Genomic DNA, 26,608 nt, shown 5'->3' on the forward strand with positions numbered 1-26,608 from the left:
TAGAAACTGAAGGTGAGCCTCAACACATCAGGTATCAATACATCCAATAAAACCTAGAAGAGCCTAGCAAGAACAAGTATTTCTTTCAGAAGTAAAATGCCATATCTTCTTTTGCATATAAAAAGGTCTCTAAATTTAAGAATGACCAATGCTTTTTATTTTTGTGGAAGGAGAAGATGATCTATATTGACCATTGGAAATTATTAAAAGTGTAGAAGCTCTGCGTTTATACAAAAGTATTTAAGAAGTTGTTTTTCAATTACAATCAGCTCAAAGAATCTTTATGGAAAAATATTCTTTTAAAATGCTGTTTTATTGAAAATTCAGTGGTTTATACTGAATAATTTTTGGTGAAATTTTGAAAGGGAACAATTACTCTGAATCACTTAAATTCCATTTCATTTCAGTATTAAAACATCTTATTTTGCTTGTAATATTTTAATACATTTTGTTTCATTTGTTAATATAATTCTTTATTTAATATCATGTATCCTGTTTTATGTTATAATACTTCCAAGTTATTTCTGCTTAGTATTTGAGTCCTTTGATAAAATCGATTTAAACCTGATTTTTTAATGTGTTTGCAAAAATACTGTCAATGATTTAATCATAAAATCCACACTGAGCAGCATGGAAGTTACAAATAATAAAGTAATATAGTAATAAAGATCTACCAGGGAACACTGCAAGTCCTTTAAGTTAAGGCTTTGTAAGGTGTGTTCCAGGTACTTGAAATATAGTAAACATTGGTAGAAATATTAATAGCCAGGGTTAGCATTTTTATACTCATTCTAGTCACATCCACCTCAATTTCATTTTCTTTTAATTTGTATCTACTTTTTTTGTCTGCTCTTTTTTCCTTTCCTTCCTTCTTTCTCTGTGAATTGAAAAGATTCTAGTGCATGAAGACTGTTCTCTCTGCTGTTGTTTAAGAATTGAGGAACTGTTATGAAAGATTCCTCTCTTTCACCCATGCATTTCTTTTGTTTACCCCCTCCTTCTTCTCTGGCATGTCCGAACATCTTTCACTGCCTTTCCTCTAGATTTTGTAAAGCATCAGAGCACATTTTGCTCCAGCCATATCTTTATATCTTCAAGAATTTTCACCCTCTTGCTCTTACACTCTTTTTAAAGGGCTAAACACTGTGCAAACATTAAAGATCAATAAAACCATTATTCAAGATTTCATTATAACATTATTCTAATTCAAAAAATAAAGAAATCCTAGTTTCCCACATACAGAAACTGAAGCAGGGTGAGATTAAATTTCAGTTTTAAAATTACTATTGCTTTGACATAGTCCATATAAGAAATTTTTAGTATGTCTTTTAAAAATATTTAAAACTTACTTATCCTACTGATTGGTGTTAGAGATGTGCCTAATCATCAGCTCTGGGAATTGTGCTTCCACTTGTCATTTCCCACAATCAAAGCATGTTTTTGAAGAACTGATCTGAAATAGCATAACCCTTGTGAATAAAAACTATTCCATGTGTGCCAAGTTAAATGGCTTCTGATAGGTTTTATTTTCATTGTACCCTTCTGGATAATTGTTGAAGAGAGGAATGTGTCTTGCTTGCACAGGCTTGCTCACCATCTCATGAAGATGGGGGGTCTGGCACCAGGGTAATCCTGAGATTCTGCAGATACTCAAAAGATCTATGGGATTCATGGTGGCGGGGGGGAGAAATCTGTAGGGATGAGGTGGTTTACTTGGTTTACTTTTGATTTCAGAGTTGACCCTTAGCACTTGTAAAGTACTTAGGCAGTTTTGTGAGGTGGTTAGACATTGCTTGAATGAAGTTAATTATTTAAATAAATACACATTTTTCTTTCCTAGTATCCTTTAGAAGTGAGTGATTTATCTCATTATCATCATATATATCCTGCAACATTACCAAACACCATTCAAAAACCATTACCTCCCCTTGATAATGGTATTACCTCTTCTGAGAATAGCCTGAGGAGTTCCTTGCAGCCTGAATGTGCCAGAATACTAAGAAAAGTTTTAGTTTGGTCTGTATTTGCCAGCAAATCCTCTTCGTGTATGGTGACTTTTGAATTTTTTTTAGCCTGTCCATGCTCAGTACTTGGATAGCGCTGAAGAGATTTCAGGGCTTTTGGTTTAAAAATGGTTGATATCTCCTAGTCGTGTTGTGAATAAAAATAAGAAGTTTATTTTGAAACTTAAGCTTTCCCTTAGATTTTCCTCTGAAATTACAATAGAATCTCTGTCAAGGTTTGATAATGGAGAGAAATATCCTTTCTTGAGAACAGAGTTAAACAATAGCGGTAAGTATTTTGATGTACAAAAAGGCTAAATTTTACAGTACCTTAAATATAAACACAGATTCTGCGTGTTCTGGCCTTGCAAGGGATAGTTTGGGCTATGCTATTTAAAAAAAAAAACAACCAATCCCCCCCCCAAAAAAAACCAAAACAAAACACACAAAACCAAAACAACATGATTTAGAGTGTTTCCTTAATGGTACCAAGAACATTTTGAGTGTCTTAAGTCAGTGTATACATCTTGTTTACATTAGTCACTACTCTGTAACAGAAGGATAGTTCTACTTTCAGAAAGAGGTTGGCACTGACGGCTTTGTAGAGTCTGGGGACTGTGAAATTCAGTCTGGAAAAAAATCCAAGCAGGTACAGATTTGATAGGTATTGCCCAGGCTCTTCACAGTTAAGCACTGAAGAGTTGCTGTCTTGCATTGGAAGCCTGGTTTAGCAAATCTCTCTCTGTTCCTGTTAAATAGCAGGTGTACCTGTTCTACTTCTCAGGACTCTTGAAAAATAGAGATGATTTGGGAGGAGGGAATACTTTTCTATTAAAGGAGGAGCTGAAAAAAGGAAAATTCACCATTTAGCCCAGTAAAGCCTTAAGTAAGGAAAGTAATCAATGACCAAGCAAAAAGTTTCAAGATAGTATATACTTCTTTACTGAAATGTATAGCAGTGAAGGATTTGTAGCATGAGGGTCTTACGAGTATTCATCTCATAGTAGGGTGTAGGAAGTGGGCAAATAGATGGAAAAATGTAAGGAAAAGTAATAGCTTGGTTTTTTTCTAGGTACTTAACCTATGTAGTTGCTAGTGAAGGGTGCACAAGACCGGGAGTTGGGGGAGAGGGAGGAGGTGTTAAACCATGTAATAGTTAATGAAGTTTAGGTTGCTCTAGACACAGCATACTCTGTATATGCATCCTTAAATAGGAAAGAAATACTTGATATATAACAGTGCATATGCCCCAATTGTTACAACACAGTCCAGAGGTTTGCATAGCTCCAAAGAGAGTACAGGTAAAAAGCATCTGTTAGAATTGAAATGATATCATTTCTTGATGAAATTTCTGATTGTGGTAAACTGAGAAAAATCTGCATGATTCGTTATGAACATGCCTCGCTTTTCCATTTGCTTCTTTATTGCAGTCTACCTACTAACTACAGTGCCTAAAAAGAAATCTGAAAGGAATGTAGTAGGGAAGAGAAAAAAAGGATTTGTCCTGCTTTGTTAAGGCATGTTCTCTATTTGGCTTCCCTCCGGCTAGAATGGATTATTCTTTCCAGGGTTAAAGCCTGGCATCAAAGAAGATCCCAAGTCCATAGTAAAGATAGGGAACTGAGTAAATGACTGCCCATGCTGTCAGTGAAAAGCTGACAGTTTGGCAAAGGCTTATAGAGGGAGAAAGGTAAAAAATGAAGGAGAAGCCATCTGCTTCTCTTTACCGTGGATGAAACAAACTCGTATAAGTGATAACTGTGATTGCTGGCCTTTGCCTGTTCATACCTTTTGTCTCCCTACTGTATATTTTTGAGTAATGAGTAAACAATGCTTTTCCCTGAAGAGCCACATCACTGCAAACTAGTCACAGACTCCTGGGTGGAAACCCTCATGGATGCCAAACCCCAACTTGTTGTCACAGATACTGTAGGGAAGTTCCTATGGACGCCGAAAACCCAACCGAGACACCGTCTTTAACGTGATTGGGAACCAGACAGGCATATTCCCGCATTGGAGAGCGCTTGGATTACACAGACCTCTGCTGAGCATGGCACGTGAAGCCAAGTGTCAGTCTTACAATGGAACAAGAGAGAGGGGTGTGGTTTAGAGAGAAGACGCTGTTATACAGTCAGTCTACATTAGGAAAAAGACAGAAGTGTAAATTAGTAATCATTCATCATCATTAGTAAAGAGTTCAATCATCTGACTTTTCAAAAAAAGTAGCACGTTTTTCTATTAACAGCCACTTCTATCACAAACATAATTCATGTTTATAGCAATATTTTAGGATGTGAACCCTCTCCCTCTACATTTATTTTTTTAAAGTACTGTCATTCAGAACAAAGTAAATATTACTAAATGCTTTTAGTCAGAGCAGAGTAAATGTAGAGCAAATGCTTAGAGATGTTTCACATTTTTATCGCAAGGACTGCTTTTTACCTCTGCATGAAATGTTAAAAGCTGTAGTACAAGTACAGCTGAACCCCAAAGCAAGGTGAATTTTATTTTAATCGAGGTAGAAGATGTGAGATTTCTAAATTACAAAGGTAATATTGTAAAAAGTTTCTGAAAATAGGTCACTGTAGTGTATGAATTGGAGTCAGACCTCTACTGCTGGCCTTCCACCCTCAGACTTTTGGAATGTATCATCAGGAATTTACAAATAATTAAGCCAAGCCAAAATATAGTCTTACACTGTCCAAAACATGAGCCTCGTACTCATATGGTCTTTATTTGTGTAAAATAAGCTGTCCACATATAGTCCTCTACCCACCATTGATTACCTAATTACACAATCACTCCATCAGTAAATCAGCACAACATCTGTGACCCTACATGTCACTGCAGTAGCCCCCTCTGATTCCCCAGGAGCTTTGCTGAGGCGGTTCTGCTGACATAATATATTCATTATCCATTAGATCTGGCACACGCTCTGCAGTGCTCAATTACAATACAATCGAGCGGAGGGCCTGGTGTCAGCCGATGTAATGACTTTCTGATTATCTGTCTTTAAATGATGAATGAAATGAAAATGTACTATTCAAACCAAATGTAAGATTGCTAAAGATGCTAAATGAAAATTTTACCTATACACTTTATGGAAAGAGGGATGAGGTAAGAGGGTGGGGGGTTGTCTCACATTCAAAAATAAAAAGGTAGAAATCTTTTCTTAAACCACTGTAAAACCATCTGGTAGAATGATGCCACCTTCAAAGTTGTGATCTTGTGCCCATGCATTTTCTGACCATTTTGGATGTTTTCAGGCTCCCAATAATTCATTGGAAGGATTTAAAATTCAATGACTTTTTCAATTAATTTCATCTTTTCCTTTTTTGTTGGAGAGAGTTGCGTGAGTTAACTTTGTATGTGATAACATTTCTTTAGACTAAAGTTGATTATAATAGAGAGCTGTAATAATGAGTCACTTCCAATTTCCTTTATTTTTTACTTTTATGAATTATGGGGAAAAAAATGCTCTATGTGGTTTCCCTTTAAAATACATTTCTATGTGGAACACTCTATTTTACAGCTTACTGTTAAAGTGGTGTTTGGGAGCAACAGTCCTGGCCTCCATTTTTGTCTTCAGATAAGAAGATAAAAGATGTTCATGTTGTGTGATACCAATCTGTAAAACCTTAGATAATGAATGATGTAGATCACTACCAGATGTCGTTTCTTACATAATTTCTTAAAATCACAACTTTAAACAGCATGTAACCAAGTCTCAAAGAGTAGGCTATTATCTCGTAGAGTAAACACAACATATCAGTATGGGGAGTAATATTTTAACTGAACAGTATCCTTCCAAGTAGACTAAAACAAAATGAGAGATTTCAGTATATGCCAGGATTATAAATAGATGGGAGATTCAGAAGCATTCTGCTGTTCAAATAATTATGAAGCAGATGTTTGATGGTACAGTCTTTTCTGTCTCTGTTTACATCTTCAGTTATTTTAGTTATAATTGAAAATCCCATAAAGCCACATGTTGGAGCACTCTTTGAATCTTACTTACATTTTAGCTTCCCATTTTACACCCTTAAGTTGAATATTTCAAGCTCTTGAGGGGTGTGCAGCTTTTCTGGGAAATGTAGCCCTATCTTTTCAACAACACTGTGACCAGTTGAAGGGCTAATTTTTTGCCAGAATACCATCATGAAACTTATTTAAGACTTTTACAATGTATCCAGATGTGTTTAACAGCATCCTGATATCTCCATTCTAGTACTACTTTTAATACAAAATTATTTTTAACCTGACTCACACTGTGGGCAAATGAATTTTGTTGCTCGTTATACTTGTGTGCATATTCTGACTATACATTACATGAGTAATAAATACAATTGCAATACAGAAGTCTATATTGAATGAAAATGAAGAAAGACAGGGGCAACCCTATGGAATTTGTGAAGATGTCCAGTTCATTTATAAAATTTGATGCTGTACAGCAGCTGAAATAAATTTGTTTTTACAAATATTCTCCTATTTGGGGAGCTTGAGGGAAGGAATCAAAAGAAACGTAACTTACTGGTGCTTCATGATTTATGACAAATTTATGATTAAACTTTAGATGGAAATGAATCTGAGTTGCAAGTGTCATCTCTAAATGAAAAACTACCCAAAGATTTTGTTGCATTCAGGTGTGTATTTGGGGTCGAGTCAGCCCTTTCTAGAAGCAGGAGCATTGAAAAGATTTGTAGCCCCTTAAGAACTTTGGAAACTTCTATACTCCCCGGGCCCCAGGATCTCATTTTGAGTAGATATTTAATAATAAGCTTTCTGATAAAAAACAGAGAAATATGCCAATATAACATGAGATAGAGAGATGCTGTCAATAGAAAGAGGGACATTCGACCGTTACAAATATATTAGTTTAATCTAAACCAAGGGGCAAAGTTGCTCTGGGCTGGTCTCAGGAATCCAGGTGGATCATATAACCTCATGAAAGGAAGCTGTGGAATCTATTAAATAAGAGGAGACCTGCTGGTGAAATAATTTTCACAAATATGTTACTATGTTCATACTGTTTGTATTATTTTAATCATCATCATAGGACCATGCTGTGCCCCTTTTATTTTAGCTTTTAAAAAATCAAGAACTGATTTTTTTAGAAGTCAGTAAATTCTTCCAGTTGAATTAGTTTGTCACATGGCAAAAGAAATGTCTCTGTGCAAACATTTACTTCGAATGATAATGATGTTTCCTTCAAATTTAGTTATAGTACAGTCCTGTCCCCCACTCCAAAAAATAAAATAAAATAAAAAATTCCCATCATTTAATATTTTAACTTGGCTGCAGAACTCAAAACATACGAAAAGTTGAAATGCCTGACAAGTAATTCTTGTTTTCTTAGTTTAATTTTCTCCACTCTTTCTTTATTGGCTATAATCCTCAGCAGCTCTGAAGATTTGTAGTATCAGGTAACAAAGCTGGGATAATGCAGCAGAGTGCAAACCCTAGGCTGTTCCTTAAATAGAGAAGAGAGACGACCTCTGGAAGAATAATGCAATTTAGTGCTGCTCCACTGGATTTACTCCTGTTTGTGCTTGTTAGCATTAGAAGGCAAAAAGCCAGGCAGCAAGGAGAAAAAAAAAGTGTGAGGAAAGTCAAATAAAGGTAAATGCTTGGAAAGATTGCAGTAATTTTATGATTTTCATGTTGGATTAGAAAATTTGCAAGTTTACAAATTAATTGGCATAAATACACATACGGAAATAATTATAAATTGATATTGAAGGCTAAATATAGTATCTTACTGTTTCTTCTGTAAATCAGGTGCTGATCTTCTGTGAAATACCTCTAGAGAATCTCATGAACAACATATAGTTTGTTAGTATTTTAATGTTAAAAGAATTAGAGAGAATACGTTTGAGAATTTTGTCATTACAAGCAATTTCCTTCCTCGCTTTTCTTTTCTTTCTTCCTTTCCGTTTCACGCTAGACCTTCTCCTCACTGAGGCAAGGTGCTCTCCCAGGCTGCCAGCCCCCCCGATGCATACCCTCTGTGCCAACATACAGCCAGTGACGCATTTAATAGATAAATTCCATGGAGCGAAATGATGAAATTTAGTGTACATGCTAATTTCACTGTAAACCCCAAGGGATTTGGCAACTGTGGGGAATTAATGGAGTACTGCCTGAAGCAGTACTTTTCTTCCTTCCAGGTCCTGACACAATACCCACAAAAGAGCTCAAGATGTCGCCTTTGTTTTAAAGGAAGGCATCTAATGCCTGGACCTATCCTAGGCTGGGATACCACTCCCCTTGGGTTTTGAATTACCTCAAGTGATTTACAGCTCGTGCTGAAAGGCTCCATTATATTCCCAGGCTTCGTTAGTGGCAGTAGGCTGCATGATTTAAGATGGTGGTTGTCAGAGGTTATTGTGTTGTGTGGATAACGTGAGGAGCTTCCTGCTTGTGTTTCCCACTCATGTGGTTTTCTCAACCTTCTATGTGCAGGGCATATACACTTAGCTTTCTGGCAAGAAGAAAAAAAGAAAACCATTGTGACAACAGCAGAAATTAGAGTAATCTTTCGGTGGTCAGTTGTTATTTTCCTCCATTTTGTTTAATCATACACATGTAGAAAGGTGCTGCGTATATATTCTTTTTATCACCTCATGACCACCTTCCAACATCTTCTGACATGCAGTGCTGTGCGGACAGGCTGAGAAGCACAGTCTTCAAGGACAGTCGGGAAAGTTTAAGACAGCTGCTTTCCATGATAGCAGCTACAGCTGCTCAAAGATGCTGGGGTCTAAAAAGTGTTTTTAGTCTCCCACAAATAGTTGGAACACATACGTATCCATTTCAGTGATATTAGATGTCATCTGCTAGCCCTATTATTCTGCTTGCTAGTGATACAAGAATATTTATGCAAGTAAAAGCTACAACTCTAAGGCCTTTCCCTGATCTTTGATAGAACAGTGACGTGCACATTACTGATCTACGTGTGTGGGCGTATTTTAGATACTCAGAAAAATGCATAGGTGCTTACCAAAGGAGTTGTACATTTCTACTGAAATATATACTGATAATGTTGGGAAGCAAGCAGGCTTTTAATTAGAAAACATATTGCTATTAATTGGAAATACAGTTTCAAGTCTCTTAATAAAAATAACGTTTTAATCTCAAGCCTCTTACAACACTGAACAGTAATTTGAATACTCAACAACTGGACAGCCATTTTTTTTGCAAGCTATGTGGGTTTTTTCTCTGTGTGTGTGCACATTGTTAATAGTTCTTCTCAGCAATCAGCACATTTCAAAGCCAGGTTTAAAACATTGTGCTAGTGAATCTAACCTTTCCTCTCATTTTCGTATTTGATCGCCGGTTTGTCTCACATAAATGACAAAGATAGGTGGGCCAAATGGAGTCTTCTGGTTTTAGTTATAATATTTTAATAACAAAGTCTTATATTTTGATATACACAGAAAGCACATGTCTCAGTAGTTTACAAAATAAAGTTGGCTCTCTGTTTTCAAAGTAGCAGAGATTCCAGCCTCCCTCACTAGGTTGTTAGGTTTTGATTGACAATGATTTTCCTACAGTTTTCCCCTGCTTCAAAATATCATGGGAAGGATATTATGCATTCCCAACCTGTCAGCTTTGGCTGCTTTACGGAGTGTTCAATTATGTTCTAATCGAATAGCTGCCCAGTGTAGGCCACATAATGACTTCCTGATTATCTGACTTTAAATGATAAATGAAATGAATATGTAACATTCTTTTCAAATACAGGATAGTCACTGAGCCAAATGAAAACTGATTTTGTGCCCTTTTGTCTGAAAAAAAAAAGAAAAAAAATTGTAATTCCATTCCACAGTTGTTCTGTTGCTTACTTTGCCTTTATTAAGATAAACATGGAATGAGTTATCTAGGAAAACGTTACTCTTCATTTTTGTTTTCAAACAGATTCTGAAGGTGTTAAACAGCATTTAGATTGTTCTCCTTCCTCTCTTTACATTGACTTGTTATAAAAAGCAAGGTCAGATTTATATGATCAGTTCCTATTGGGAATATTTCAATACATGCTGGCACTGCAACAGGTCTGTTTTGAGTAATGTATTATACAGACAACATTAAGGCCTGAATAAATTATTTAGTGGTGATAGTGCTAGATGTTTTTCATTTCCAGTCTGTGGTGTTAGTACTAAGCAACCAGTACGACATTTGAAATCAAATAAACCTCTACAACCTCATTGGGATAGCATACATTTATTATGCCAAAGTCGGAGAAGAGTCTCATAGTGATCTTTCAAAGGCTTATCAGGGAGATTCTCCAAGCTCTTTACCCAACAGCCTATGATGGGCATTTTTCTGAAGCACTTCTGCTTAATTTGAGATACTATTGTTTGTGCCAAAGTGATTTGTGACAATTTGCCTTGATATAAAGACTTAAAGCAGCTCCTGATTTTCTGACACATTAGCCTGATACTTGTGGCTTCTAAACCACTAGGAATATCATGTGATGTAATAGATAAAAAGAATACTTGTAGTGAAGTTCAGCTCATTTTGAACTTTGTTAATTGGCTAAAGCACGGGCAGTCCAGGACCAGCTCCTCGATGAAAGATGTATTTTGACCCCAGTCTGAGCAATCCATCCCTGAACTCAGTTAGCTCCTGAACTACATTCTTTCCAATTTTCAGTCTAATGTGAAGATACAATAGCCATGTAAAATTCTCCAACTTGGCTGCAGCAGAACTGCCTTTCCAATATATTCTTTTTGCCATTATTGTTCTTCATATTAGGCAGATCATGGCTGGGAGTAGAATCTCAAGGCCCACTTAATTATTTTGTGAAAATGCTCCAGTGATTGAAACATTTGAGAGAAACATCTGCTCTTCATAGGGCAGCATTTTGGGAATGGCCCTCTCCCTTAGAACTAAATCCCTTTCATGGAAGAAGTTGATGAAAATCTTGTAATGAGCAGGATGACGATGATCCAGTCATGTATGTGTGTTGAGACACATCATGTCCCTCTATGTCAGATCAGGTGACAGAGGAAGGCTGCACGCACACGCTCACAGAAACCTTCTGCCCCGTTTCAATTCCAGGTGCCAAGCGTGAAAAATCAGGTTGACCTGATCAGCAGATCATTTCTGCAAACCAGCAAGTCTACTTTTGAAATCTCTCCTATATGCTTATATTGTCATCCCAAGAACTGTTGCCCAAAGTTTGCATTTCAGCAGGTAATGGATGCATTTTGCATGCTTTAAAATATTATAATGTAGGTTTTGCACTATTGGATCTTTATATCATGAGAGGAGCTCTGACTTGAGGAGGAATACATTCAGGGAGGGAAGAGGTTAGTGACCATTTCTATGGTGCTTGTGATAGTAGGTAAGAGGGGAGTGAGCCAGAAGAATCTGGTCAGTAGACAAAATAGCACTAAGGAGGCATTTCAGAAAGCAGGCAGAGAGCCTGCGGATGTTGGCAACAATTTCATCAAGTCAACAACCTACCATTAAGAGATGATAGCCCAGCTCAGCTTAAGTTGAAGGAGCAGAAGTGCCTTCCCGTGTTGTACAGCCCTGTCAGAATGTGCTTAAAGTTAGCGCAGCTTTAGACTCAGCTGTATTCCCATAATTTTTACCCAGTTATTCTCCCTATTCCACTTCTAGCGTCTGGTAATAAGTTTTATGAAATTTGAGAATTGAATTACCTAAAGAAAACTATGTAAGGTTTGAAAACAAGTTATTCTTGTGGATCAGTAGATTGTGATTCAGGAGATCAAAACTCTGGTAATTTTTTCTCCTGTGTCACAAACGAAGTGACTTGAAATGAACTAAAGTGATTTTTTTTAGATGTTAAATAACATCTATTTTGAAATGAAGTGAAAAATTCCCGGATTCTGGAAAGACATGGGGTTTCTAATTAAACTTCTTGGGGCTACTTTATAACAGTCTTTCTAACTACTCTCTCACAGTTGGAACACACAACAGAAATAAAACTAAAGATACCTGAACTCTTCTGCAGTTAAAGTACTTTCAGTTGCCTAAGTTCTCTTGATTTCATACTGCTGTGCTTGTGATTCTTTAAATTAGCTACAGCTGAGCTGGCTGCAGCTAATGGATAGTTGCTGTGAGGGTGGTTATTTCCTTAGTAGATCTGAAGTGAGGTGGAGGGTATTTCTATTTTCTGATTAGGTAAGGTAGTATTTATACATAGAACAAACAAATTTAATTAATTAAAAGTGTCTCCTTTCTTCTTATTTTCTTTCTTCTTCTCTTTTTTTTTCTGCACTAATTGTTATTATGTGAAACTGAGGTAATTATAGTGTATGTCTATACAGCTGCAATGATAATTCTTACAGTTATTACGCAGGCTGGCTAGTTCACTATTCCTAACCCCCTGCGCTCTGTACTTCACTCAACTAGCTGAGTATTTGCCCTGGGTTTTTGTTGTTGTTTTCTTTTTTCTTTTTTAAACAGATAAAGTGCATTTCTATGTAGCTGCTGTGTTAATTTTAGCAGCGCTTGAGCTGTCTACTTAGAAGTGGTGTCTGTATGTCACAGTGTTGCAGACATACTTTCTCTTACTCTCTGGAATTCAGTAAAGAAGAAAGAAATATTTTCTCTGTGGTTTAAAAGATATTTTGAAAACCCTAAATAATGTGAAATTAAGAAGAGAGAAAGCTAATTCTGTTGGTTCTTAGTTCATCTCTTGTAAACACTTCTTCACTGAGAGCATTCTCAAAGCAAGAAAGGCTCTAAGTATAATTCTGAGAAATATGTTTATTAAACAGATGAGGGGAAGAGGAAATCAGTCCAAAATGCATTCTGTCTTATTTCAAAAGTTGCTGTGGAAAGAACGTGCTAGTGTATTTTGCCATGCTTTACGATGCATACCTTTCCCTCTCTTTCACTGTCTTTCCTCCCCATTTGCCTCTGCTGTCCTTAAAGAGATAAAATGATGGGCTGAGGGGCACTCTTAGATGGTTCTGAGCACCAAGTAGGGCTTCTTAGTAAAGACTGGTCACTGCATGTTAATGGTGAACTCTGCCAGGGAAGGAAAATAGACAAACAGAAAGGTAGGAGTGTGAAAGAGTGTAGACTCTTCCTGGAGTTCAGACAGAAAAATAGGTATTTTGTCCGCTTTCTTCCTTTCTTCTTTTCTTGTCTGCAGCCAGGTAGTCTAGTCATAGGACTTTGCTATTTCTCTAATTGAGATGACAAAATATAAATCTGATATAGGAAAACCACCATATTTAGCTGGACAGCTATTTACACCCGTGTTGCTGGATGTCTCTTAAAGAGGCAAATCCAGCTAAATCAAATCTTTCTGATCTGAACGCAGGCAATATGGTACGAGTTGTGTTATAAAATGTCCAGTTTTGAAGCTAAAGAAGACAAAGGAAAATAGTACTAAAACCTCATCCTTGAAGAAGAAAGAGAGGGAAAAAAGGCGGCAGCAGAAACCTTTATTAAGAAATACCTATAACAGTGTCTCTTCCTAGCCTTCTGCTTCTCTTCTGCAGTATGAAAACCTGAAGATAGTCTAGGAGGGATATTATCCTGATTAATTCTCTAATGTTTTATTGGGCCTTAGCAAGGCTAAGTGAAGATGGCATGCAAACTGTTCATCAAGTCCAGTATGAACACAAAAACACAGTGAAATTTTTCTGAACCTGTACTTAGATTGGTATGTATGATTGGTATGTGCTCTAATGTTGTTAATCAGCTAGGCAATCTGGGATACATTTGTTCATTTCTGAAACCTGATTGTGCAAGAAGCATAGCTGGTGCAGGCAGAACAGAATGGAAACGTGTAAAGGGAAAGATGACCTGTTGCTAATTCCCCAGAATGAGTGTATGTTGCTCCTTGATCATCCAGAGTGAGAGATCAGAGAGGACAATTATTTTAAGAATGATATTTGGCCTTTTATTGACTCTCTCTGAATTCAGATGAGTTAGATGAAATATGTAGCTTACTGTTGTGTCTACGTGTAGGATTCATGAATGTTGCTAGGGGGTGCGTAGCATAGTGACTGATAGAGGTGTGTTGGCAAGTTATGCATTTCTAATTCTACCAAGATTGTTTCCTCTCAGAGTCAATTACTCCGTGGAAAATTCAGGTATGAGCAGAAGCTCTGCAAGCTCACACCAGCGCTCCTTGAGGGCTAGGAACTGGTGTATAGCAGTTTTTCTAGCAGTTAGCAACTGTTTAGTTTTTCATATTTTTTCTAGTATCAGTTAATAAGTAGCAACATGAAATTAACAGTGTTTGTGTGGTTGGTACACCAACTCCTGTGCATTTTGAGGGATGTAAATTGTCTTGGCAGGTTTTGGAGACTCAGCAGGAATCACGCATTTGTAAGTGAGAGGCAGTACAGCGTATGAAGTAATGGTCTTGGATCCTCTTTGAGAAATTTTTGAGGAGTTTACTTTAGAGAAAGGGACAGAAAAATCATGGGTGTCACTGAGTCTTGATGCATATGGTAGTTCTAAGTAGTTTGGTCGTTTTTTGAAACAACCCTTAATAAATAAATAATAATGAAGACATTTCTAGCGTTTCAACTGAACACTGTTTTTTGGGGGTCAATACTGATGGTGTTGCTATCGTAACCAATACTAGTATTAAGTATTTATCCCTGCATATGTAGAAACGTGTGTGAAATTGTGAAGCAGAACTTGACTGAGAAGCTCTAGGGTTTTAAAATACAGGAGGCCTCAAAATTTGTGTGTATATTTATCAAATTAGCAACAACTACCTGAGGACTGCACGTGTAGCATGAAAGACAAAAGGCGCAGGGTGCCCTGAGAAACGATCCAGCGGTAACCGAATGAAAACTCGGTTCCCTGCTGCAGCGTGGCTCCTCTCCACGGGCTGCAGGGAAATGGCCGCCCCGGCGCCTGCGCTGCCTCCTCCTCCTCTCCTCCTTCTCTGGCCTTGCCGTTCGCAGGGCTCTCTCTCGCGCTTTTTTCCTCGCTGCCGGGGAGCGTTTCGCCCTTTCTTGAGCGCGTTTCCCAGAGGTTCCCCCCAGCCGGGCTGACGGGCTCAGCTGTGCCCTGTGGCGGGGCCGGTTGGAAGGGGCTGGAAGCAGCCCCTCCTCACGGAGACGTGGGCAGGCCGGGGGCACGGACACCCCCCACACGGTGGGGCCTCGTCTGGGATGAGGCTGAGGAGGTAAAATCTTGAAATGGGAAGTGTAAACTGAGATAGTCGTTGGGGAGAGGACAGAAAATGAAAGCAGTACTGGAAGCAGTAGTAGCAAGTTGTTTAAGAACGTGTTTTGCTCTAGTTCTTCTGGTGCAAAACATACCGCTGTAGGTGACATTTGCTGGGATAAAATATAAGACGACATTGTCGTTGCAGCGTGCAGGAAAGCTGGATGACTTTGAGGGCAGCAGTAACAGACAAGGAATTTAAATCCAGTAGAATGAAGTATGGGTCATGTACTCAAGGAATCAGAAGATTTCTGCTGTGAGTTTGAAGCTCGTCTGCTGGACACATGAAATGAGACCTGGGCGTCTGAGCTGGTCCAAGGGTGACTGCTAGCCATCAGTGCAGCTTGCCCACAGAGTGCAATTGGTAAAATATTTGCTGTAGACAGGGAAGTGTTAAAATGGCATTGCGTTGGAGCACAGTGTTTAAAATCTGGGTTTTCATATTAAATAAATGGGAGGAAAAAAAGGATGGGTCAGATGCTGTACAATGACAATTAAGATAATGGGTAACCTGTCATGCAAATGAGTCTAAAACACCTTTAATCATTGGGCCTGCATGAGAAAGGATCTGAATTTATAACTACTTGTTAGAAATTTATTAAGAATAAATAGTGGGAAAGGGAGAAGAACTGTTTAACCTGAAGGAAAACGTTGGTAAAAGACCCGAAAGGTACCATCTGGCCATGATTAAACTGGATTCTGTCCTACCTACTGGATGATCTTGAGTTACCTTTGCATAGTTTAATGGAGTCAGCAGAACTGACTTATTTTAAGCCAGAGTGGTTTCAGTTTACAAAGACTATAACAATGGGGATAGTTGCAATAGCAAAGGATTGTCTCAGAATTTCTTATCCAGACGTGTAAATGTTTCTTCAAATCTTGAGGTGTCTTTTCCTCTATAAAAGGATACATCAAAGTCAAGACATTCCACCTCCTTTTACGAAACCGAAGTGTAGCCTTAGAGTATTAAATGTGGTGGGAGATTAGTGGGTAGCATCTTTGGGAGCAGAGGCAGGCCATAAATAATCATTACTGCCATGTGAAGTGCAAAGGACTTAAGAAAGAAGAGTGAGCTGAAATATTTGTGCTTTTTTCCTTCAGACCTGTCAATGTTGACGTTTGACATAAGGTAGGAGAAGGGCTATGAGCAAAATGTAATGATTATAAGCAACAGCAAAATGTATTACATTGCAGAATAATGTTGAATGTGGATTGTCTGATAACATGCTAATGGTGCTTTAACTACGGAGAATCACTAAGACTGCCACTTGATGTTATTTTTAAAGAGGAAAGGTATGGCGTAATGGAGTTTTGAAGTTTGAGTGTTGTAGAAATCATACATGTTCTTCTTTTCTGACGGTAGCTAGTGCCAGTCAGTATTGTACTTAGCTTGTAATAAAGCACAGGTATACATCTTACCACCTTTGCACTGTAATACAGCAGTTATCTGTACTGAAGTCATGTTGTGCTTTATGTAGAGAACTTCTTTTAGAATAAATCTCATTTTTTTCTTTTTCTGACAGTCATTTTAAAAATGTATCTTCAGGAATATGTTGTTAAACAAGATGTTGTATGTAATTACAATACTTGGAAGCAGTTTGTCGAGAAAAACACACAAGCTGTGAAGTAGTTGCATGTACACAGGTTGACATTCTTTTAGTGTTCTGTGCTTCAAATCATTCACGAAAACAGTTCTACTTAAAATTGAAAGAGAAGATATGGCTGTTCTTAGCTGGGATATGAAAATAGCCTAGTAAGGTGGAGTTAATACAGACATATTTTTTGCTGAAAATTCTGAAATTTTCCAACCATTTATGCTTCTGTATCCTGGCTGACTTAACAAAGTTTAAGAGAACTCTGACTATTTCATTAAAAACTTCCCTTTTGATTATTGGGAATCAAAATCAATTAAGGGAGGAAATGCAGCTGCAATGTACTTATTGAACACTTTCTAGGCAACTCAAAGTAGATCTGCCAAAGCTAAATATCTATATATTCTGCATTGAAGACAGTTCTTCAGAGAATGGGACGTTGTCTCCTAGTCCTTTGTAATACATATACTGAGAAAAAGCCAGACACATTTAAAAGAATATATCCAGACACATTTAAAAGAATCCTGAAAATCACTGTGATTTCAGAATTTCAAATTAAGAAGAAAAAAAGAGTGTAGTCAACAAAGCCATTTGGTGTTTGTTTCCTGAAGAAAGTGGTAGCAATGCGCAGGTAGTTTGTATCAAGGAAGTCTGGGCTTCGCGCTGTTCGAACCTGGGCCCTGGCTCTGCTCCGGGGCTCTGCCTGGGCTCCATCCACTGAGTCTCAGCATCTGCCCCTGTTTGCCCCTGGGTCAAGTCAACATCCAAACCAGCGTACCCTATGTCATGACCACGTGACCGGGCTCGGAAATGAATTCTTAAAACATCTCTGCAGATTTTAGAACAGGATACCTGATTTAACAGCGAAGCATTTGCATACCTGCTCCTGGCTTTTTTTTTCTCTCCCCCTCCAACCCCCCCCCCCCCCCCCACTGTTCTGGATGTACGTGATAAATGACAGATTCTCTCAGATAATATTCATGTGGTACTCCAAAATAATTCCGCAGACATGGTAAAAGCTTTTAGAGACTGTAAAACTGATTATCTCTTCTGTAGCACTTTTCATCTTCAAAGCACTTACCAACATTAACTAATTAATCCTCACAGCGTCCCTCTGAGTTAGATATCATTGCCATTATACAGATGAAGGAATTGAAGTAAACACTTTCTGACTAGCTCATGATCACCAAGACAGTTGGTGACAGAGATGGAATTAGAATGCACAGACTTGTACTTCCAGGTTCTCTGCTTGAACCACCATGCCATTCATCTCTTGACAAATGTACATATAGGTACTAGTACCCTCACTATGGCTGAGGGCTGAGTTTCTGTTAATGAAATTGTGTTAGGAATTGCTTTTATGGGAAATCTGTTTGTAGTCAGACAATTATCTTTTTAAACCCCTCTTCTGCAACTTTTTCCTGAATGGTCCAGAGTGCGAGCATGAATGGGTTGCACCAGAAACAATTTATTTTGGATACAGCTATAGCTAATTTTAAAATGCTTCAGGTGTTTACTAAAAATGTTAAACTCCATTCTGCTCTCTATGGGGTAAATTTCTTAATGGGCTAACATATTGGATATCCTGGGCCTGTTCTTTGTGGACTTGTCAGATGCATTAGACGAGCTCCTGGCTGCGCTCCATTACAAGGCAGCCTGATTATGACATGAGGAAAGACAAGAATGGGGGCACCCAAATTGTAGTTGAGTGCTATGACAGTATTTTCAAATCAGATGATGTAAACTTTATGCAGAACCTCACATGCTATGGAGTTTTTTCCCCAGTAAAATAGATACCTCCATAAAAAAAAAAAAAAAAAAAAAAAAAGTTTTGCTGAAAATTCTGTTCTCTAACCCCTAAAAGTTCTATCAAAACTCAATTTTTGTGGAGCCTTGAGAAAAGGCCCACTAGATGTAATAGAGTCTAGGTAGCCATGTCTTTTATGACAAGGCTTGGGTGTATAGGCAATAGTGGAGAACAGAGGAGGTTTTCATCTGTGATTTTTCACACATTCTTATGAGTAATGATATCAGCGATACTTAAACTGAATGAGGAGGATCACAACGTGAACTTTAAGGCAACTAGCGAGTGCAATGCTGAGCATAGGTCAATTGACAATGAACACAAAAATTACTACTACAGAAAGCATAATTAAAGCATACAGTAGTGATGACTGCCCAGGTGTGCCTGGAAAATCCATACAGAAAATCCTCCTGGTTAAAAAGTGGAAGAGTCCCAATTTTCTAATTGTCAAACTCCCATGCTGGCTAATGCTGCTGGCACCCGGAGTAAAAATATATTGCCTTAAGCAGAAACTACCATTTGATGTAAAACTTATTCTGTTGAGTAGAGGATGTACAATGAGACTGGGAGCCCAGTTTCTTTAAAATCTGGGTTTGCCTCTTGGCAAATCTCTGCTCCGCAGTGTGAAAGAGCATTGAGATTTAAACTAGTGTGGTAGCACAGGCTGTGTGGCCTACAGGATGTGGAAAGACCTAGAAAGCCGTATGACAGGCTGCCATACGGGCCTTACTATGACCGATTCTTTTTTTTTTTTTCCCTTTGAACACTCAAATCAAAATACATAAAAATCTTTAGATCTCCAGATCTGTCTCTTAGCATATAAAACGATAAACTTAAATCCTTAAATTTGAGGTACTTTAAGTGTCAGAAAGAGACTTCAAAATGTTTCTGCTCCTTCTTCACATGTCTGTACAGGGTTGGTTTCCTCTACTAAATCGAAAATACAGTCTATTACTTACTGTGTAACAGTGGACAAAAGATGAAGCAAATGTAAATCTCACAGATTTTACCTGTATTAGAGCAGGAAAGCAATGAAGACAAGAGGTTTGTTTATTTTTGATAAGTGGTCCAAAAATCATTATGAAATGGTAGGCTTTGGAAGTTACGGTATAACTAAGTTTGTTGAAAGATAAAACTTTCTTGTAGGTTCACTGTTGTCTAACTGCAGCCCTCATAATTGAAGAGCAAGCAATCGTGATGTTTAGGCAAGAAGCAGAAATGGGAAAACAAGCCTTATTCCTCTAGTCTGAATGCAGTGGCCAGTTTATTAATATACTTAGTACCATACAATTGAACGTTAAAAATCACTAATTTATCCTGTTGCTGTAATGAAACAAACTGCACACTAGAAGGCTTATGTTTTAAAAGTCCAGAGGGCAGGTTTCAGGTGTGGTTGAAGACTCTCCCATATTCTTCAGGGATGTGTTTTTCAACCATCTCTGAGGCTGATGAGCACTTGGCTTGCGTTTCTTTGATGTCCATGGGAGTATTTGCCATTTGAGGAACCGTTTGCCATGAGAACAGCTATTTAGCTGTCTGTGAGGAGCAAGTACAGGGATTGGTGAGCTGATGTTGGAATTGTTGGTGCTGTGACTTCAGGTCTTTCTGGTCACCGGCTGTTGAGTGCGATGGCTGGGGCCATAGGTGTTCCACACCGGGGGGAGTGGGATCACTTTGCCACTTTGCTTTTCTGTGAGTATAGAAAGCTTCTAAGCTGCTCTGAGAAGGAAGGCAGGGTGGGGACTCTGGTGCTGTCAATAAATAGTGCTCAAAGTTCAGCAGACATGCTCTTAAAAAAATTTAGGAAGTATAAAATTAATATTTAACCAGATTATTACATTTTGTCTGCTTCATTAATTTTTTATTAATTTATGAAAATGCTGTTGATGGAAATAATATTGACAGGGTGTGTTGTTTTGGTTTGGTTGTTGCTTTTTTTTTTAATATCTTCTGGTAAATGGAAACTTATCTTCCTTATGAACACAAACCATCTAACAAGCCATATTGGGCAAATGCTCTAATAAGATGATAATTATTAGGGCATGATGCATTAATGTTTTATGTTGTCATAACTCAGCTTTAAGAGATTAATAATGGAGATGTGAGGGGAATGCTGTCTTAAGTGTTTATGATTATGTTACTATTAAGACATACTGTAGGAAAGGAAATTGCTTTCAGGTAGTCACCCTTTTTGTTTGTAGAGAGAGTATTCTGAAGGAAACGTTCTTTCCATTTTCTTCCAATAATTCTTAAGCAGTTCCACTGAAATGAAGTGATGGGAGCAACTCTCCCATGACTACAAATCCACAAGAACCTATTATCACTGTTCTTAAAAATTACAGTTCCAAAGTCACTTGAGCTGCAACTCCTTGGCCCCAGATTATTGGCGAGCAAGAATTCCAGAACCTTAATTAATTTTGCAAATTTCACAGATGTTCTGTCTACGTCTGAATCAAATCCTAATGCCTCAGAACTCTGACATGATTTGACCTGTGCATTTGGATTTGACCAGTACATTAGGATTGGCAAAGCCACTTCTAAATAAGAAGTTGTCCTTCCAAAAGGCAGAGAAGAAAAGAATGCTTGGAAAATTTGGAGGTAGTGTTTAATCACAATGACAGACTGAACAAATGTGGTAAGGCGAAAGAAAAGCAATAATTTTTGTGGAAATGAGTGGAGCATACAGCATGGTGGAGTTTTGTGAACGTCTATAACTAGTTGTAGGCATAGCAAAACCATTCTGATGGCAGATATTTTTTCCTTTCTCTTTTTTCGATCTTAAGCAATTGCTGAGTATCCTTTCTTTAAGAAGTTCCTGAAATAAAAGTGCCTTTTGTAGGAGACAAAAATTCTTTGCTGTGTATTAGAAACCAAAACATCTCTTAAAAGTGGTTGTGTGTCATTTTGATGCTGTAGGTAGAATGAAAATGTGGTAGTCATATTTTTATAGAGTATTTCTGTCTGGCCCTCTTTTGTCACAGAGTATAGGTGTCTATATGCAGTCTTCACTTGGCTCTGTTCTTCCGTGTTGAATTCTTGCTCTCTGGCCATTCTCTTAATACCTTTATCATATATTCTGATCAGAACCTGAACCCAGTAACAGTTGAGTTGGGTTTTCAAGATCATGAAGTGAGATAGAATTATGCAATGCAAGTTCACCTATGCTGGATTGGTCCTACTACCAGCATACCACGAGCTTGATCAAACTTGCAAACTCATTTGTGTTTTCCTCCTGCTTTTATGTGCTTGCACACATACTGTTAATACTCATACCTAATGTGTGAAACACACAGCTGTTTATCACAGCCCAGCAGGCAGGATACAGATATTTTCAAACAGCACTACTGTATCCTTATCTCAATAGTGCTAATACTATCCCCTGCCAAAACAGACATGATATATTGAAGTATCTGTAACCGTTACAGGATCTCTGCATATTCCTTGAATTTAGCCTGCAGCAAGTCTGTCATCCATGGTGATCCTGATGTTGCAGCTGATGTTGCAAGAAGCAGCTTAAAAATATTGTCAGAGCACTGGTGCTGACTTAAAAGCAGTATAGCCTCTACTGACCTGTGAATTGATACATGTCTGTTAAGCTAGACTGCCTGCTTTTCCACCTTCCCTACCGCTTCTTTATATTGATAGTAGTCCCCTTTCATGTTTGTAACCCTCAGTCAGATAGAGATGGGGTTCAGATCATAGCCACAAGCTAACTAGAATCATAGTTTGGGGCCAAACATCTAATTTTAAAGCTAAACAGTCGTTAATGCAATAGGTTCCAATCCACCAAAGTCTGTTTGAGTTTGGGGAAGACTTTCTTTTCTTTATTTTTTGCTGACCAGATTAAACCTGACACCATAACATAGGAAACGGACAAGTCCAATACTGCATACCATTTTCTGTTTTATTATCTCCAATATTTGCATACTGCGGTGCTCAGTTACACCACAATTGTGCAGAGATCCAATCTTTGCAATGTAATGACTTCCTGATGGTCTGTCTTTAAGTGATAAATGAAAAGAATATGCCGCCTTCCAGCTGCATATACCACAAAGTTTATTGCCACCCAAACCTGCTTTTTATTCCATGGGGAGGTGGGGAGGTGTAGAAGGAAGGACAAAAATGTCCGTGTTATACTCTTTTCTAACCTGTCCTCATATGGTTACATTATTTGGATATATTTCCAATGTTGTTCAACCTCCCTGAAATAAATCTTCCTGATATTCAAAGGGGAAAAGTGGCAGTATGGGGTTAATCTCAGGATTTTACAACAGAGTTTAGATCAAATCAAAACCTTTGGCTATTGGTGAACCACAGGTTCTTCTTGATCATGTAAGTCCCTCCATCACCCACTCCAGCGTGGCACTTTTGAAATGCAGAAATCTGTCACTTCTGAGATAAACCCACTAATCCACCTCTCTCCTTGGCACATTCTCTGTTCAGTGGGCAGATTTCTTCTATGGATATTTTCTATCACTTTTGCCAGTGCTACCTCTGTGTCATAAGCTGATGGCTTTAACTAGTGATTTTCTGGTTTTCAGATTCAACAGAGAAATCCAAACACCTCTCTGTGAAGTGTTTTCAGAGTTTATCCCCTGCTGAAAGTCTCCTCTAAGGTAATGGTTACGAATGACATCAGGCGCATTGTAAACAAAATTTCTGAAAAACATTTCTTGCTCATCCAAAGAGCTTGTGAATTCTGTAGCCTGCATTATTCCTCCCAGCACCAGCAGCAGCCTCTGTCGGTCTTACTGGTTAAATATCCATCCAAGTCTTTGTTCCAGTTATTTTTAGTTAATTTTCTTAGTCATACTTCCATGCTGTTGTCCAAATTTTGCAGTTTCATATCCCTGCTTGTGCTATCTTTTCCTTTTTTGCAGTCATCTGATCTCAATATCCTGCTTGAATTTTTCTCTCTGTCCTCTCTGAGAAGTGACCTTGATTTGTGCCTTTAGCTGTTGTTACCTTTTTGCCACATCTACTCAACTATTTAGTTTACTTCTCTGTTAAGATTATTTTTGGTGTTCATTGTGTATATGGTCATTCTAATGAGCTTGTGCACTTTATTTCTGAAATAACTCTCAGTCTAGTTCCAGTGCTGTTTGTATATAAGCTCATTGTCGTGTGAGTTTCAAAAGGTTTTCTAGATTAATGGTTACTTTGGGGTTCTCTGGTGGAATGTTTGTATATTCAAATCCTCAAGATTGTGCCTCTGTATATACATGCAAATGCATCTGAATACACATTTATATATAAGTATATAAAAATATATATGCATGTGTATGTATATATGTGTATATGTATATACACCTGCCACTTCTGTTACTACACTTAAAACAAACCGTATATATATGTATGCCTAAATCACTAAGTGAGATTCTTTTTTGAGAAGAGAGGACACTGTGATGACTATAAGGTCCTTATAATCTATTGATCTTCTTGCTGAGCTGTGTTGATAGTTTTGTGCTTTACAGAATAAATAACATCTATTGTATTATAGCACAGGCTGTAGTCATGGGTTTTTTTTAGATTCCTACTGACACTCTTGCAGCAGTCTGTTTCCTTCTTCTTGGGCTTCTTTTATGAAGAAGTCTTATCATTTTGGAAAATAAAAACAGGGATGTTATTCACAGTGCTTTGGCACCTTTTTGAAAATTAAAGACGTTGGACATATCATGAGTCTTTACAAGTACTTGTATTGATTACTATTACAGTATTGTTTAGATTAGGATGCAGCAAGATGGTAAATTGCTAACCATGTGTCACTGTTTTGTATTCACTGTTGTAAAGAATTACTGAGGAGGGTTTCTCTCTGTTCCTGTGTGCTACCCTAGCACTATTTTTTTTTTTTCCTCTAGGTGTTTAGTGGTGTGTTTTACAATATGGTTCTTTTTCACAGGAAAAAAAAAAAAAAATCTTGTCAGCAGATTATGGCACACATAAACTGGTGACGTGAGGCGTTGTATCTGTCTATAGCTTCTCTTTCCACTTTCAAGTCAGACCTACTGAAAGACCTGTTTCTGAGGTTTGAGATTCAACATAGTAACACCTAAGAATGCTACTTCCATGATTTCACTGTTTGCTTGGTTTTGGGGAGACAAGTTTGATAGTTACAGTTGATCACAGGATTGCTCATACATGCAGGTTATGTAGAACTGCCAGATGAAAAATCTGCAGCCTGTACATGGTACAGCCAGGCAAAGCATTGTGTTAGAGGACTGAAAAACTTAGGCAGTGATTATTCTGGAAAACATAGTAGTAGTCAACTTAGAGGAAATCAACCCGCTTGTCAGGGGGAAGATTCAGTCAGAAACCTAGAGAAACATAGAGTTATACTAATTGACAATGGAAAATCATAATCCTCATCTGTCACCTGCCTTTTTTTCATTTTGTCATTGTATGTCCCCCTGTCGCTTTCCCTCGATGACTGCCAGCCTCCGCAGTCCCAAAGCCTCTGGAATGTGTTATGCTACTCCACCATAACCCATGAGCAAGTTGTTGGATCTGATCTCTCACTTTCTTAGCAGCAACACCTGAAAGGTCATCAGTCTCTAAGCAGGTTTCAAATATTCAAGTGCACTTTTCAGCTATGAACTCAGGTTTTGTGCATACGTTAATTATTCAGCACTGATAACTAGGGGAGAAAAACAACTTGAAATTTGACATTTTGTATCATAGGTCATCCCTTACATTGTATTAATTATATTAATTCCTTCAAATCCTTAAATGAATTGGTCAGATTGCTCAAGAGGACAAGAATTTGGAATAAATAGTACTACCAGTAGGTTTTAAATCATAAATGTGTTAAAAGGAAGTGAATGCAATCCAGAGGATATGCCCCAAATAACAGGATGAGAATATATAGTAGCGATACACAAGAGATTTTTCTGCATACTACTTATTGACTAGGTGTGTTAATACAGTTTCTCATGAGATGGTAATTACGCTTAAGGAAAATGTAAGGTAAGTTTCAGCAATTCAAAGCCACATTCTCTGTTTGTTTCTTGAGATTCAGGTAGTTGAAGAGCTCATGGTTTATGCAAAATTGTTACTTCATACCTTTCTTCTGCATGGGAATTTTTTGTTTGCATCTTTAATATCCCTAAATGTGATCATCTCAGTTTGGAACTGATGCCTTAATTTCAATCCCAGAGTTATTTAGATTGTTTAGGTCCACAAGCAACCTTGGAGGGCAATTGAGGAAGGAATTGGGTAGACAGATTCTTTTGTCTCTAAAAGTTTCCACTACTTCTGTCTCACTTTTCTGCCTTGTATAATGCATAAAAGAACACTTCAAAAAGCTGCATATTTATGGAATTGCTTTAAAAACTTAAAGTATATTGTTTTGGAAACTGTTGTACAATGGAAGACAATAATTTAAATACGAATGGAAATATTGAATTCAATACCTGGAGGAATAATAAACATGGATTTTGCTAGTCATGAAAGAAAAAGCAAAGCTTCTGTAATGGCTGGTGTCCTGTGACAACACTGGATGGAAATAATAAAGAATTACTGAAGTAATTTGAACTTCTCTATGGCAGTTGACATTTACTCATTAGTGGTGTTGGGGTTCATTTTTTTTGTTTTGTGGGGTTTTTTTCCAGCATTGTCAAATAGAGCATTTTATAATAATCTTCAGCTAACAGCACTTAGATTCTGTGGTAAAGCGTTTGGGTTTCCCCCACAAGCTTTTTTTTTTTTTTTCCTCTCCCCCCCCCCCCCCTTCCTTTTCCTGTATATAAGTCTTTGAGAAAATATCTTACTTCTGTTTGGCTCCTGCAAGCGTACTATCATTGGAGCAAGGCATCCACTTTCAAGAAATTTTGATGAGAATACTTCATAGCCAGCTACAAATATTTATAACCTTGAGGTTGTCTTTGATCCTAAATCAGCTTTCAATTACCATTTTAGTTACACTGGAATAAAGTGATTTTATCATTTCCAGAATACAGAAAACTCAGGAGGATGCAGTTATTTTAAGGCTTCAGTTACTAATTATAGCTAACTTGTTACCATACATTGTTGCTGGCCTT

Source organism: Buteo buteo, chromosome 24, assembly GCF_964188355.1.
Source record: "Buteo buteo chromosome 24, bButBut1.hap1.1, whole genome shotgun sequence".
Lineage (NCBI taxonomy): Eukaryota > Metazoa > Chordata > Aves > Accipitriformes > Accipitridae > Buteo > Buteo buteo.